At 42.3% G+C, this 17,484-nt stretch overlaps 1 long non-coding RNA gene across 1 annotated transcript in view; it reads left to right on the plus strand.

The window, feature by feature from the left end:
• The first annotated feature begins 317 nt into the window (after positions 1-317).
• The window catches only part of LOC148004810 (uncharacterized), a 50,944-nt gene continuing 33,777 nt past the window's right edge, over positions 318-17,484 (plus strand). Inside the window, exons 1-2 of the long non-coding RNA XR_015625611.1 lie at positions 318-381; positions 5,544-6,039. This is a non-coding gene — a long non-coding RNA (uncharacterized LOC148004810). The remainder of the gene's footprint in view (positions 382-5,543; positions 6,040-17,484) is intronic.

The raw sequence follows: 17,484 nt of genomic DNA on the forward strand, positions 1-17,484 counted from the left end.
ACATGTGTTTCTGTCTTTCTACAGTGTTAAAATGAATACATATTTTCATTGCCAGCCCAGGTGGCATTTAATATATCTATTTCTAGGCATTATATGTATTATAGGTAAATATGATATGATCCCTTAAAGGCTTTTTCAAATACCCTTAGTATTATTTATCTCCCTTTCTCCCTCTCCTCCTGTATAGTTGGCACAATAAATGTACATCTACATGTAAAAATATAGATTAATAAATGGCTATATAGGGTTAAAGAGGCTTAAGCACAGAGCTCAAGGAATTTCCAAGAGGCCTGAGAGGTGAAAGGGGTGACTGATAAGAGTCTCTCTAGGGACATGTAAGCCACAGCTGAACCACAGAAAAGAAGCACAAGAGCTTAGAAGGTAATGGTAACACTGTGTCTGAATGAATGAGGAGGCAGACAGGATGAGTGATGGACAAGTCTGGGCGGATGAGGGGGTGTAAGGAACAAGTGGGTTGCATCAATAGACAAAAGCCAGGCCGAACCCCTTGGGGCAGTTGAGGGTTCTCTGCCTGTCTGTCCCTCTCTGCCTGTATCAGGTGGTCAGACAACAGGTCAGCTAGGCCACTGCTATTTCAGTGTCATATGCATTCCTCTGTTTGGCAATTGTGGGAGTTCCCTCCTCTTTTTAGTCTCTTATATCTGATAAGTCCTTGAGTTTAGTTTTCCTGAGATGATTTTGGTGCATCTGTGTGCTCCTATGGTCTCAGTTTACTTTGATAAGTTTGTAGGACAGCGCCCTCTTTTATTTTTCCTTTTTAGGAATAAATTATTTATCAATCTGTGTCTTGCTGGTGGGGCAAGACATATATGTTGCTCATATGCCCACCAAGGTGTAGAAGGACCTCCTATCCTCAGATGCAATCAAACTCTCTCTCAGGTCAAAGTATAGAGTGGAAAACTATCTCATGTAAAATGGAGTAACTTAGGGCAGGGCACAGTTGATGACTACAGTGGCCTTAGATATTTCCCCTGCACAGCTGTGCAATTTGTGGGAATAAGAAGACTATGGAACTCTTTGCTAGACCTCCAGAACGGGCCAGGAAGCCTCTGAAGGCACGTACAGGTCTTGGGAGCCCTTTCAAGGAGTTTTCACTTTGTTCTGTCTGTACTTGTCCTCAGAGAGCTGGGGGCTCCATCACCAAGAGCTATTCAGCCCTCACAGGCTATCTGATTTAGTCTGTTTGGTTCCTTTCCTTAGCATCTGTACTGTGGGCTTTTTACAACTTCAAAGAGCTTCTCACCCATATTCACTAATTAATTCATTACTCCTGTGAGTAAAACCTGAGGCAGTGAGAATGTCATTAGCAAGGATACCAGGGGCTTAGTATTTAAAAGAGGTGGCCCACAGTCAGCCACTCTCCACCAGAGCTGTTAACCCCTTCACAGCTGTCTGGGCCTCTGCAGGCAAGTGTGGCCCAGGGGGCCACCACACACCTGTTGTATGCTCAGCTGCACCAGGCACCTCTGGGTTGACATGGCTTCTCAGTCACACTGGCCAAACCCATCCTCAATCAGCTGTGTTTTGGTTGGCCTGCAAGTTGGAAGAATACACGCTGACTATTGTCAGAGCTTTCTGTCTAACTAGAAGATAGACTTTAGGGTTGTATAGACCTGAGTTTTAATTTTGGCACTTTATAAGACGTGTGAGCTTTGGCTAAGCGGCCCCTCTGAGGCTTAATTTCTGTACCTTTAAAATGAAATAGTAGTATCTCCTTGAGGGGCTAAATGAGGATAACTGGCAAGATACAAATGGGAGGTTCAGTGCAAAGCCAGGCACACAGGGAGTGCTCCATTACAATAATACGGAGATTACTCAGGAAGTTAGCTCGGGTGCCTCAAGGTACACAGCACAGAGCTGTAGAAGGAGGAGGCCTGGCAGATCCCTTTGGGACATGTATTAGTTACTTTCTGCCTCTGTAATAAAATTCTATAACTAAAAGCAACTTAAGGAAGAGTTTATATTGGCCTAGAGTGCCGGAGGGCTAGAAGTCCATAATGGTAGGGAGGCATGGTGGCAGGGGACAGAGCAAGAAGCTGAAAAAATGTACACAGTCACATACAGAAACTAAAGAGTGAATTGGAAGTGAAGCAAGGCTATGAAATCTCGAGGCCTGCTCTAGTGACATATTTGCTCCAGCAAGTCTTCTTGCTATTAATGGTCCATAACCTCACCAAACACGACCACCAGTGGTTCAAATACCTGAGTCCATGGTGGGACATTTCTCATCCAAACTACCACATTCCACCTCTGGTTCCCATAGTATTATGGCCATATTATAATGCAAAGTACATTTAGTCCAACTCCTGTGACACCAAAAAGAGAAATACCTACTTCTACCACACAGAGGTGTAGAATATACATTCCCTTGCCAAAAGAAGGAATGGGGGCATAGTGAGGAAATGATGTGTCAAAGTAAGACTGAAACCTAGCAGGTCAAACATTAACTCTGGTACTTCTGTGTTTTGTGTCTGTGACTTTAGTTTCAAAGGCCTTCAGTGGCTCTACTGATGTGTTTATAAAAAAGATAAAGGGGGGATATGTTTTATGGATGTGTAGTGGGATATGGGGAAAGGGGTGCCTCTCTAGGCCTATGCTGTGATATCCCTTCCCCTGAGGGACCAGCCACATGGACAGAATAGTATAGAATAGAGTTTATTCAGGGCATGGGAAACAGAGTTAAGAGGGTAGTAGGGGCAGAGGATGGAAGAGAGAGAGAGAGAGAGAGAGAGAGAGAGAGAGAGAGAGAGAGAGAGAGAGAGAAAGAGAGAGAGAGAGAGAGAGGAAGAAGAAGAAGAAGAAGAAGAAGAAGAAGAAGAAGAAGAAGAAGAAGAAGAAGAAGAAGAAGAAGAAAAGGAGGAGGAGGAGGAGGAAGAGGAGGGAAGAGTAGAGGCCAGCCATGAGCATGGGGAGAGAAGGGACAAAGGGGGAGGAGGAGAGGAGAGCAAGGGAGTGAGGAGAGGGCAAGCAGCCCCCTTTTATAGTGTCAGGCATACCTGGCTATTGCCAGGTAACTGTGGCATGGAGCTTAGACAGAATGCTAACATCTACCCCTCTAGCTTTGCTGCATACAACATACATTTCTCTTTTGGGCTAGTTCTAATACCTGCTTGTAATTCTTCCTTGGCAGATGACTTATGGCTCTGGCGTATCCAGCATCTTGGGGATCTCCTCTGTAACCCTGGCTTCATCTTTCTGCCTTCATGCAATGCTCTCTCAGGTTGCTTACCCTCTTAAGGCTTTCTCTAAGCGACTCTAGAATTGCCACACATTGCCTGGCCACAGAAGTTCTCTAAAAATGTGAGGGGAGAATCCTGGACTCCCTTATTCTTGCTTTTTTCATGCACTCAAAGCCAACTTTAAGTTGATGACATTGCCTAGTTTGATTAGCAACCTAGGATGCACCCTGTCCCTTTCGACTATGTTAGCAGACACTTTTTTTGGAGGGGTGGTGTTATATCTCATTCAAACCACTACAGGGAAGAAATTTATTTCAGAGTTGGCAGGAAGAAGAGAGAAGAAAGGAGAAAGAAGAGCTAGAGAGGGAGGAAGGAAACCAGGAAAAGCAATGTCAACACAAAGCCCAAGAAAGTGGCAGCCATGATGAAAGAGGAACATGGTGATCAGCCCTGACTTACTCTGAGGACAGACACAGCAGTGGACAAGAAGCATCTCTCTAATAGCCTAGTAGTTCCCCAGTACTCGAGTTGACTGAAAATGACCAGCTTCTGTCTTCTGGGTTAACCATGTACTGTTGCTGAGGACACAAGTCTCTAAGCAATGACCTACCAATAACTGGAGACAGAGGACTATTCCTACGGATGCAAAACTTCTCTCCATTGGGCTGACTGGAATTTGGTTAGAATTGTCTCCAGTCTACAATTCTTCATTTACCTCTTTTTCACAGCTCTGAGTTGCATCTTGAGTCCATGGCTCTTGCTGCCTTGTCCTCTTGTCTTTCACTGATGACATCTATAACGTATCATTTGTGGATCTAACTCCATCTTCAGTGTAGCTTCCAAACCAACACCTATTATGTGTGATGCAATAATTTATACAGTGGGGCTCTAATGGTGACCAAGATAAATGTCCCCAATATCGTGTAGCTGGTGATGATGATCACAGAAATGACAGAGACTAAGTACAACAGGACATATGCAAATAATGTGACGGCCATAACCAGTGAACTTTGCTACTGAAAGAACACATCAAGTCAAACCAGAGAGGCTGTTTTAGATTGGATGACATAAAAGAGCTTTTTAAGTAGAAATGTTTGACTTGGGATCAGAAAGTTGAGTTGTAAGCTTTCCAAGTAGTAGAGATATTGTATAGATCTAATAAATTAATTAGTTAATTAGCTTTTGAGACAGGGTTTTACTTTGTAGCTCTGACTACCCTAGGAACCACTGTGTACACCAAACTGTCCAGAAACTTGTAGCAAATCTCCTGCTCCTGCCTCCCAAGTCTTGTGTTATACGCATGTGTCACCATGCCTGGTAAGTTGAGTTTGAAGTTTAATTTTATCTTTGACTTGTCAGTGCTGCAGTGCTCAGCTATGTGACTAAATATTATACTTGATGTTTCTAAGAGCATATTTTAAAGTGAAGGTATGATTTAAATTGGTGAAATCTGAGTCAAGTATGCTGCCCTTCAAAATGTTGTGGCTGACATCCAATTGTTAGAGCCCAAATAGAAGAGAAGACCAGCATGCCCTGTACTAGAGAGAACTGTGTTCTGCCTACTTGAATGTCAACACCAGTTCTTCTTGGTTCTTCAGCCTGACATCTTTGGACTCAAATTGTAGAACTGTATCTTTCTGAATCTTTGCACCACTACTTTGAAGATTTTGACCTTGCCATCCTTCATAATGGCATGAACCAACTTCCCCAAATAAGTTTCTTTCTGTAAACATATTTATCAATTAGTGCCATTTCCCAGGAGAAACATGAAGGTGTTCTAGGAAGAAGGAAGAACTATCTTAACATATGTAAGGTTTTAGGTCAGAATCAGCAAAAGACCAATGTGGCTGGGGCGGGGTGTGGGATGTGAAGAGAGATGAAGTCTTGAAAAAAAATTAGAGGACTGTTTAATTTACTAGTAAGGATGAAAGCCAGGTTCCAAGGGGTTACGGCCTGGTGAGTGGTAAGGAATTTGAAACTCCATGTCTAGACAGTTCTTCAAGACATTTAATATTTACTGTATAAAGAAACACTGTTGGAGGTGGGTCCTAGGAAACAAAATCTTGCTCTTGAATATGGGCTGGCAAATGAGAAATCTTGAAATCTGGTGGGACAGAGGAAAGAATTGGTGGGAAGATGTTTTAGACTTGGAGAAAGCTTGGGGCATTGTAGTGGGTTGAATGGTGACCCTTCTTCCTCAAATATTTCTATGTCCTAATGCCCAGACCATGTGAATGCATGTGAACAAAATTCTTTACAGTTGTAATTAAGGTAAGGATCTTGAGATGAAATCACCTTGGCTATGCAGGTGGGCATTGAATCCTATGATAAATGTTCTTATAGGAGACACAAGAGAAGACCCAGAGATGCAAAGAGCAACTAACCACGGGACAGAGCTTGGAGTGATGATGTCATGGAAGCCAAGCATCACTGGGAGCCACTGGAATGTCCAGAGGCCATGTGGCTTAGCCATCAACTTGAATTAGGAATTCTGGATCTTGGGATTCTGGCAGAAAGGAAACTGAGATAAGCAAGATGAACCCAAAGTTCCATCCCTTGCTTTCAAGCACATGGCTTTCACCTGTCTGCAGAAAGTGCTCTGGCTTCAAATATCTTGTTTATGATACAGCCTGCTCTTTGTGCAACTGCTTTTGAAATTATTTGTGTTTCCACTCTAGGAGGGGAAGTGCTAGAGGGAAATGCCACGGCCCTTGAAGATGAGCATGCTGAGCTTCCTGTATGTAGCCACTTGCTGTGAGATAGCTTCAGTCTGTGCCAGTCTTCGTGAGTACTGAAAGGGCTAATTTACACAGGATACAGCCCAGGCCCCAGACTCAGAGTAGGTGATGAAATGTCTCCTCACTTATCTTCAATGAGCCACATTCATCTTCATACCCCCATTAAGAGCTCCCAGTTACAAAAACTTTACAATGAGGATTGTTGGCTGGGGGTTCTGCTTTCCTGCTTCAGGTGATGGTCCTGTTTATTTCTCTAGTAACTTCTGCATGGCAAGACATTAGCATTTACATGAATAATTCTGGCAATCCCAAGATCCAAACATTCTGATGCTTGCTTTATGGGTGTGAGAAAAGATCCAAAGTCATATCCAGGTCTGGTTCTATGTCTTGCACACTACTGAGAAAGTGGTCTTTAGTTAAGAGAGTGGGTGGGAAGTTATTGGCATCAGGTTCCTGAAAGGCAGGGTTCCTTTCCTCGTAGCCTGCATTTCTCAGGCTAAGCACAGCACTAGCCCTGGTCTCAGCCTTGTCCCATCCCCCTCACCCACCCTGTGTCTTTCTTGTTCTCTTCCCACAGTGGGTGCGGGGAGGGTTAAAGCATACTGCTGAAACCACGTCTCTGCAGATCTTTTCATATAACATTTAATGGCTGGTAATGACTCTGACCCCAGCAGCAACCATCTATTGAACTTCAACTTGGCATTTCAATTAGTGTACTGATTGTTGGGCTTAGCTTTTCATATGTTTGTGAGGGAAACTTTAGTGTGGGAGCAGTCAGCAAAGGAACTGATTAACATGGTGTTTCTTGTGGGGGGGGGATAAACGATCTTATTACCACTGCTTTGGTTGTGAGGAGAAGTTGAGTCTTTCAGGCATTTCTCTGCATAGGGGCTCATTGTCTGCAGCCACAGGAACATGTTGGGGACAGGGAGAGTTTCTTTCTTCTTGTCTTCTTTCCTCCCCTCTCCTTTTTTCCTTTCCTCCATTTTCCTTTATATTTTCTTTCTTTCTTTCCTCTGTTAAAGCCTTTGCTAGAAGAATGGAAACATGTTGTCTCCAGTTCTCCTTGGTTCATGGAAATAGAGAGGGGCAGTTAACAGTTGAACTTGGAACTACAGATTCACACACACAAACACACACACACATACAAACATACACACACACATACACACAGACACACACACAGACATACACAAATTCACACAGAGAGACACGCACGGACACACAAATACAGACACACACACAAACATGCACATATACAAACATACACAGAGACACATTTATACACACAGATATAGGCACAACAGATACACACACAGACACAGACATAAAGACACATACACACATACATAATACATAAACATAGACACTCATGGACATACACAAACTCACACAGAGACACACATACACACAGAGACACACAGACACACACAGACACACACACAGACACACACACAGACACACACACACACACACACACACCTTACTGTACTGCTTCAAACCACATCACTGCATGCTGCAGTACCTACCTGATGGGCTCTATAAGCCCTCAAAGCTGCCTTCACCTTTCCCACCTCATGCCTGGCTTCTTTCACCCTCAGTGGGATGAACTGGGAAATAGATAGAATTTGGGCTCAAGAGACTTAGGCTTTAATTCAGTCCCACTATTTGGAAGTTTTATGAGGTTGTTCATGTTGTTGACTTTCTGAATCTATTTGCTTATCATCAATGAAAAGTCAAGAGGATGGCAAGGGTGGAGGTTTTGGCACGGACAAGGGAGCTTGGTGTCCTCTGACCTGCCGCCTCCCCTTTTGCAGGATGGTCTTTAGCCCCTTTATTGAAGATCTCAGTCATCTTCCATCATATTTAGAGCCTGAGTTTCTAGGTCGTAGGTTTGATAGAAGGTTGTGATTTATGGTATGTTTGTGGGAGGGACTCAGGGATCATCCTGAAGAGATCCATTCCATAGATGCTACACGCAAAGATGCAGCATCCACGAGAGAGACCCAGGGGTGAAGGAAACGAAGAGCTGATATAGCCTGAGTGCCTCTAGCGTGCCCCCTTTCACTTCCGTGTGATTGATGAGCAGCTCAAAGGGCAAAGCTTAATGTGACAGATTGGAAACGAAGCCAGAGCTTCAAAGTTGGAGCGCTCAGAACCTAAGAGTCTGTGATGTGTTGAGCAGGCTTAAAAGAGGTACAGAGTCACAAAGGGAGACTTAGAAGGATAGAATGGTGGGTGGCACAGAGCACAGAGGAACGATGAAGGTGACAGGGTCTCTTGGGGCTGACCCCATGGATGCCTAGTACGGATGGCTATCACATGCGTCACTTGCCTTCAATGGGTATCCAGAGTGCATTTCATCCTGGCTTTCTGGATCATCTCTTCTTTCTTAAATAAAGTCAGGGCTTTTAATCACTGTTAGAAAATAAAGAGCACTTTGTTTTGAGATTACAAAAAGCTAAGGCCTGTAGAAATCATAAACTTTTGGTTTAATCTACTGCAATGATATGATTTTGGTAGAGTCTAGCATAATCATCCACACAGTACATTTCTATTCTCTTTGAAGTTTCCCCATCCTCGCTTCAGGCTGGGCTGCTGCTGCAGGAGGGTAAGGGATGCTAGCTGGCTTCCTCTTACCTCCTATGGATCAGGCCCTGTTTCTGATCCTTTCAGAGTTAGCCTCTGGGGAGAGGGCATTTGGAGAAAGGTCACTTCACAGTAGTATTCTTCCATGGCCTCTGTACAATTGTAAACTATTTTTTTTTATAGGAAGCTTTTCTGAGTTTTTCCTGAGACTTGTGCTGGTGGTTTCCTGCAGTGTCCTCTAGACAGTGGCTCGTCTCTTCTGAACTGTCACTATGATGACCCTCTTAGAACTGAAATTCAAGGTGATCCTTCCCTCTTCCACCCATGCACCCCCTCCAGGCTAGGCTTTTGATTGAATGTAATTAAAGACAAAAGGCCATTCAGTTTTGTAAAATCAACCCCCCATGCTTGGAAGACGCTTACCTTCCCTCAATTGTTGATAAAAGCACAGCATATTTTTATTTGCTACCAGCAAGAGAGAATTCAGTTTCTTTTCTGAGAGTCTTCTAGCCTTACACTTAGCAAGTACTAGGTAATTCTCATGTTATGCTCCCTGAGGCACCCCATGAAACCTTTCCTCTTTGCTTCAACATGAATGGAGAGAGATTCCCCAGAGGTGGAAGGGTGGCGGCATGAACTCTACTGTTACAACTTCCCACAACTGCTGTGCTAACTCTTCACTCATGTCCTGGTGTACCCTGAAGAGCACAGTGGTAGTCAGAGGATGCTGGATGAGCAGATTCAGGCTGTCCTAGCTTTGAGTCCTCTTTGGAGAGCCCAAGTCCCATTTTTTTAAATTTTTGATGCAATAGTGTTTAGAACTTACTATTTTTTCCTCACCTTTTTTTTTGGTGGGGGGAGACTTTCTAAAAATCCAAGATAATATTTCTGCCTGTCCCTAGGGTTTGGGGAAGTCTCTCTGGTTTAGAAACAGGGTTACAAAGCAACATTCACCCTTGACATAGCTTGCCTATGGGAGGTGCTTGATTATCTCAGCTTGTATGGATCTTCTGACTTCATTCGCAGTTCTTGTCTGGCTGTTCAGTATATGGATTCATTCCTATTCTCAATCAGAATTTAGCAGAAAGTAAGACTTCGGAAGTATTTCTTGTTGAGTGTGGTGATGTCTATCTCTAATTCCAGGGAAGTAACCATGCTAGTTAGACTCACTGAAATAGCAGGTATGCGAAACTGTGAACTAAAACTTGGCCTCTGATTTCCTGGTGCTCTTAGCCTCCTGGAGATACCAGTGAGAATGCTTTGGATCAGTTCAGATATTTCTCATTAAAACACTGCTGTATTTTGTGTGCCTGTACCCTAATAATAAAAGGTGTATTACTTCAGACAACTTTGAATAAGTTGACATTAGGATTTTGATAGTAGCTTCTTCTAATTACAAGATAACAGCAGCAATAGGAATTATATTTCACCTGTACTGTGTTTAGAGGAGAACAATAGTAAGAGGAGAATGGATCCAGAACTTTTTCTTTCTTTGCCAGTTGGGAAGAAGAAACTTCAGTTGTGACAATGCCTCCCTCATATTAGTCTGCAGGCAAGGCTGTGGGACATTTTCCTGATTAATGATTGACATAAGAAGGCACATCTCATTATAGGTGGTGCCGTCTCTGGACAGATAATCCAGGAGTATGTGAAAAAATGTAGCCGAATCTCAGAGCAAGTCAGTAAGCAGTATTCCTCTGTGGCTTTTGCTTCAGTTCTTGTCTCCTGGTTACCACCCTGTGTTCCTGCTCTGACTTCATTTTATGATGGACTGTAAGCTGTTAGCTAAAATAAATCCGTTCCTCCTCAAGTTGCTTTTGGTCATGGTGTTTCCCACAGCGATAGAAAGCAGACTGGAAGACTTATTATTTTGCAATATTGATTGGGTCTGTAGCAAGTATCCATGCCTGAGCCAGTCATTGATAAGGTGAATGGAATTAATGTGATTGGCTCAGATGAGTCAAAATGCATTTTTAGGGCTGGGGAGGAGCCACAAACAATGTATCCTCTCATTCCTGAAGCAGGTTTCCTTAGCAGCAAAGAAGGTATGGGTGACTGCTGGTGATGTTGATGCCATCAACAGAACAATCACAGGGATCACAGCACTTTTATGGAAAATGAATCCTTCGTAGTCAGGGTTCTATTGCTGTGAGGAGATACCATGACTACAGCAACTCTTCTAAAAGAAAGCGTTTAGTTGAGGTTTGCTTACAGGTTCAGAGACTTAGTGCATTATCATCATGGTGGGGAGCATGGTGACATGCAGGCAAACATGTTGCTAGAGAAGTAACTGGGAGTTCTACAACCAGGTCTGAAGGCTCTCCTTGAAGACATCATCTGAGTAGTTGTCTTCCTCAGCTTCTGAGTTCTTAGCTCACGGGCAAGTGACAACATTCTCTCAACTGTACCTTCTCCTCAGGGGCAGGATTCAGCTCCATGAGACACCTTTTCTCCATTGCTAAGATGTAATCATTTCAAACTTTATCCTGGGTTTACTAATTGTAACCTCTTCCCCAGGTGGCCACTTTGAAAAGGAATTCTCACCTTCAATGTTGTAGTCACCAAGCTAATAAGATTACGGTTTTATGACTAGTTAACAATTTTAATTTTTAAGAAACAGTTAATGTGCATTTTGTCTCAGGACTGGCTCCTGACTTCCACAAGTGTCTCCATGGAGCAGACACTCTCTGAATGCTAAGGAGAACATAATAAACAGGATGAGAGTAGTGGCCTAATGGAGCTGGGGTAGTATCAGAATAAACAGAACAAAGCACAGATACGAAGAAAATATGTTCTGTTAAATGGATAAAGAAGCCATATCACAGAGTGATTTATGTGAGCCGTATCACAGAGTGGTATGTGGTAGCACCAGAAAGGATTCACATTTTGAGCTTGTGTGTCTCCATGACACTATTCATTGTGAATGGAAATACTTTGTGACTCAAACTATTGAGCCTTTTGTTTGTTTCATTCAGAGCACAACCTTCTCGTGAATACTGTGGGTTCTGTGGAACAAAGGAGATTATAGGATTAATAGAACTCATGTTATGGGGCAACCAACTGTGTTTGAATTGGATTTGAGGCCCACACCACCGGAGATGATCCATGGTTGGTACTGTGTACTCAGTGAAGGACTCAGGTCCTGGAGAAGAATACACTGCTGTTGTATAGCTAGATTATCATGGCACTAAACTGCATTCTAAATATTTATGTTTCTAGTCATAGACAAATTATATCATATCCTTAATCAGAGAAGCTTCTCTTTGCCGTGAATGGTAGTGAGTGTGAATTTCATGGCTGTTCTTGATGTTTAAAAGTTGGCAATTGAGTGCTCTGCTCTAAATAAGACACTTATGCCCACCCCTTCCAAGGCTCAGGAACTATCACAGAAGAAGGATGGAAAGAAAATAAGAACCAGAAAGTAGAAGGGCTGTGAAATATGATCTTTGGGCAGGACATAGCTATTGCCACCATAACCTTACAGACTCTGTAGTTGTCTACCCTGGGCCTGAACAAGATCGTGCCTGGGAACAGGCAAGTATGGAGTGCAGAGATTCTGATGGGACCCTACTCCTCTTTGCTGAATTATTTGTTACTGGTAGATTCTGGTGAAGAGATGGTCATTGACTTCTGTTGTGTGCCCAACAGTGAGTCCTCCAGTCTGGATAATTCCAAACCCACAGTCACAAAGACTGTCCTGGTTAAACTCAGTGGGCTATAAAACAAAACAAAAAGACATGAATGTGGGAAATAGAGTTACAGGGAAAAAGGGGAAATGTTAGTGCTGGGAGAGAGAAAGAGAGGATGGGATGAGAGTAAACAACATATTTTGTACTTGTATGAAATTGCCAGTAAACACATTTAATCAATTAAAGACAAAGAACTAATAAAACTTTAAGTAGATTGTCATATTCAGAAAACAACGTTAAGTCTTTTGATTGGGCAATGTATGTGTAATGTATGTGTGCATGATGGGTGTGAGTGATGTGTTATGTATGCACTCATGTGTATGTATGATGTATTTGTATATTTGGTACATGTGTCTAATACATGTTTGTATATTATATATACATATATATAATGTGATATGTGTGTGTGGTGTTATGTGTGGTATGTTTGATAGGTATATATTTATATGTAATGTGTTTGTGTGTAGTATATGTGATATATGTTGTGTTTTTTGTGTGTGTGATTTGTGTGTTTGTATATGTGTATGCATGTAGTGTAGGTGTGCCCTGTGTGCATAAGTGTGGTGTGTTTGTGTATTATGTGTGTGTTGTGTGTAGTATGTGTTTGTATGTATGTGAATGTAGTGTGTGTGGTGTGTATGTGTGTGGTATGTTTGTGTAGGCTGTGTGTGTGTTGTATAGTATGTTTGTGTATGTCATTCGTGTGATTTACATGTATATGTGTGTTTGTATGTGAGTATACATGTGGTATGTTCTATATGTGTGTGTGGTATAATGTGTATTGGGTGTGGAGTGTATATGTGATTTGTCTAATATGTGTGTATATGATTTGTATAATGTGTGTGTTGTGTATGTGCATGTTTGTGGTATGGTGTATGTGTACTTCCTCTGTTTGACTGAATCATCCTTGAACTGTACCTTCCTGAGGACAGATCTTAGGCTCCTTATGAACAGATAGATGGTCTTGTTCTTAGAGGACCCCATCTTTCCTCATCTTTTCGAGTTGCTCTCACATATTGTCCATTTGCCTTCCTGAGCACTAAGAAGACCCCTTGATTTGGAGAACCATACTGCTAAAGATTTCCAGTTAGAAGGCTTGCCTCTAGTAGCAGCCTTTTGACTCTAGGTTTTATGGAACAGCTTCTGAATGGAGACCTGAGCAGGGTCTTGGGGACAGAAAGGCATGGTCGTAAGTGACATACTCTACCATCTTGAAAGGGAACAGGGCATACATGTCAGGGACCAGTCTGTTACTGACTAGTGGCTATGGTGTTGGCTCCTTATAAAACCTTTACTGAAGCTTGGCAACATCAGGACCTGGGTCGTCATCCCTTGTCTTTGTGAGCAATCATGTACTGATTGGAAAACAAGTGGAGAGGAGACAACTGAGGCCACTGATAGATGGAGAGATGCATGGGCTGCTGCTTTGGACTATATGCTTGTAGTAGAGGTCTCTTTTGTCTCGATTTAGGAAAAGTCATGGGGTTTTCCTCATTGGCTTTCTGAAAACGCTCCTAGGCTGCAAGGACCACTTTGGTTAGTGCTGAGGTGGAGACACAGATCTGCTTTTCCTTTCCTCTTTATTATGCTTTTGGCACTTGTTCCGAGTTAAAGTTTATTTTATTACTGTTGTGAAGGGACCAATTAGTGCCTGCCTATCGTATCCCCACAGCTGGCATGTTGAGATATCAGATAAGTAGGTCGGCAAGCAGCAGTCACAGAAAACAAGGATGCTTTGTATCTTTGGTGCCACAAACCATGTTAGGAGCCTTAGAAAACCTCATCTGGTCTAGTCCACACAGCTACCTCTGTAAATAGGTATGTTGTCATTTTGCTGTTGTTCTCATACAGAGAAAGAAATATAAGCTCACAGTGACAGTTTGCGTTCCTGTAACAGAATGTCATAGACTGGGTAGTTTGTGAACAGAAATGTATTTCTCAAGGTTCTGGAAGCTGAGCTTTCCAATATCGAAGTACAGGCTGAGTTGGTGTTGACTGAAGGCCCATTTCCTGGGTAATAAATAATGCCCTCTTGCTGTGTTATCACATGACAGATCTCTGGAGTCTGTTTTTAAGAGCAACGATGCTACTATGAAGGCTTCATCTGTCTTCAAGACTCAACTAACTCCCACTCCCAACCTTCGCACCATAACCTGGAGGGGTTGAGATATGAACATTTGAATTTTGAGGGGACAGAAGCGTTATATGATTGGATATTACTCACTAAAGATTATGTCATTAGTAAGAGTTACAAGCAGAACTCCAACCTAGGTATGTTTGGGAAGGATTTACAAGAGCTCTGTACGTGAGGCAGTTGGGACTAAAAGGGCTTTCCAGATAAAATCACTTCATGTCCATTTCAATTTCTCATTATCAAAGGGAGGCAATCTGAGAGAAAGGTTATCTTTGTTCTGTTCTTAAGACAAACAGGACAAAATCCAATCAAACTCACTAGTCACTAACTTAATCAGGCTCGGTATTAGCCTGAGTGCTTCAAAGCACCTGATCTTATTTAATTTTCTCAGTATCTTGTAGGACAGTGATTAAGATCTCCATTTGTACAGGTAGGGTCACTAAAGTTCATCTAGAATTAATCTGAACAAGTTTCATGGGTCTGGTGCTACCAAAGTCAGGTCCAAATTGTAAGGGTTAATCTCTTCTGTGAGATCAACAGGCTGGGCTTTGGTTCTTCATCGCTGGGAACAAATTGTTTCAAAAGGAAGTGACAAAAACCACATCTTGTCATCTGCTCATATCTTCCTCTTGGGGTTATGGATTCTGATGATACACTGCAAAGTGAGTTCCTCAGAAGATGGGAAGGCATGGCTGGAGCAGCACCAACTGTGTGGCATCTGAGTGGGTCAACTGGTCCTATCTATGTAGGGCTGGCTCTCGGTTCTTCCTACCATTCTTCTAGGACCAGAACATTTCTCTGTACTCACATGCCTGGTGTCTGGGTTAAAATGCTGGCACAGGTGGGTCTGTTTAGGCTTTTCTCTTTCCACCTGAGCAGAGAACACAGTTGGCCTGCTGTTCCTCATCAGAAGTTATTTCAGGGTAGATAAGAGTGCCTTTTAAAAAATATATGTATATTTTTATTTTAGATATTGTTTGTGTATGGTGTTTGCCTGCATGTATGCAGTGTACAATATGTGTGCAGTGCCCACATTGGCCAGAGAGGGTATTGGATCTTCTTTCTGATCCTGGAGTTATAGATCGCTGCAAGTTGCCATGTAGGTACTGGGATTCAAACACAGGTCATTTGGAAGACCAACCAGTGCTTAATAACTGAGCCATCTCTCCAGCCCTAGATGGAGATCCCCAAGAAACCTCTCAAGAGGCTCTGGGAAAAGTTTTAAGTCTCATTACCAGGCCTTGAGAAATCCAGAGTACCTCTAACATTTTTTGTTTGTCAGGAAACTCATCAAAGCTAGAACAGTATCTCAAAGGGAAGAAAGGAGAATTAACTTTTTAATGGATGGAACAGCAAAGAATTCACACCTCTGTTTTTCATTGGGATAAAGTTTACAATACACAGCTTGTATCCTTTGGCCATTTGCAAAGGTAACCTATACATGTATGATATTGTCGCACCTGTGACAGCCTTCCACATTTCCAGAAAGTTCTCCATTTTCTCCAGTCTGAAACTTTATACCCTTTACACAGGGACTTACACTGCTTCTCATTTCAGCCCCAGGCAGCTGCCTACACTTTCTGTCTTTATTAATTTGACTGTTTTGTGTATCTCCTCGAAGAAGACCCACTTGGTGTTTGCCTGTTTGTTGCTGGCTTATTTCACTTAGCTTAATGCTTTCAAGGTTCAGCCATGTTGCACGCTATGTCAGAATTTCTCTTTAAAACCAGGGAACACTGTAGACATCTTTAATCTCCCACTGCTATTCAATTTCAAAGCCTCATTGGCCTGTGAGAAGTGGGAAGCAGAATAGAATTCTGTCTTGGAAATGTCTTCCTAGGCTTGGCTTGTGGACTTGAGCTGAATTAGTCATGGCAATATGGCTCAGACAGACCTAATAAAATAGGACTTGGGATTCTGCTTTATTCCTATTTTGTGATGTAAACTATAATTAGATGGGTCTAGACTAGAATGCTTTTTCTGTGTGTAGGGAAATGTGCTGTGTGCATTTGATAAATTATCATTGCTGTGTTTACTTCAGTTGCAAGTTGGAGGTATATCATGGGCTCAGTGTTTGTATTCCCACCAAATTCACATCTTGGAATCTAACTCCCTGAGTCATGGTATTAGGAAACTGGGCTTTTTGGAAGTGCTGAGGTCTTGAGGGTGCAGTTTTCATGGAGTGGATTAGCACCCTAATGAAAGAGTCCCTGCCCCAAATCTATTTGCCTACTAGTTGAGGACAACCAAAAGGTTGTATCTACTAGGAAAGAGTCTCATTTGATTGCCCTGACCTTGGGTGTTCCAGTTACCAGACTCATTTCAACCGACCATTATTAACTAGCTATAAATTACTCAGCCCAAGGCTAGTTATTTTTTGTCAGTGCAAGCAGATTAAGGCAGGACATAGGAGGGAAGAGACAAAGTGAGTAGATTAGGATCTTAGAGAAATACAGACTCTGAGCTACATGATCGTAGAAGTTGAAGTAAGCTTGGAGATCAACTTTTCTTAATGATTCATTTTGCTGACAATAAACAATTGACTTATATCTAATAATCTTTCAGTCTTGTGTTTATATCTTTACATTTACCACATACTCTATTCTTTGATTTTAAAATCTCTCTCTCTCTCTCTCTCTCTCTCTCTCTCTCTCTCTCTCACACACACACACACACACACACACACACACACACTTTCTCTCTCCTTCTTTCTTTGTATACAAATGTTTTGCCTGAGCATATGTAAGTGTACCATATGTCTGCCCCCAGAGATCTGAAGAGGGTGCTGGGACCCCTGAAACTAGAGTTGAGAGTTACCGTAAGCTAAGGATGCTAAGGAACTAAAACCAGGTTCTCGGAGAGAGCAGCAAGTGCTCTTAACAGCTGAGCCACGGCTCCAGCTTCCTCATTATCTGATTTTGAGGTTAACCACAGCCCTTTACATTAGGATCCTATGTCTTAAGGGGAAAAAAGCTACACGTAGATTTAAGAAAATTCCAAGGCAAAAAACAAAACAAAGCAAAAACAAAAAACAAAAATAAAACAAAACAAAAACCTACTGATTTTCTAGGTGAGAGCTAGAGGCTAGCTCTCCTAACCTCCGGCATCTGTATTTACTAAGGTAAATTGTTCGT

This window comes from Rattus norvegicus, chromosome 7, assembly GCF_021556685.1.
Source record: "Rattus norvegicus strain SHRSP/BbbUtx chromosome 7, alternate assembly SHRSP_T2T, whole genome shotgun sequence".
NCBI classification, from domain to species: domain Eukaryota; kingdom Metazoa; phylum Chordata; class Mammalia; order Rodentia; family Muridae; genus Rattus; species Rattus norvegicus.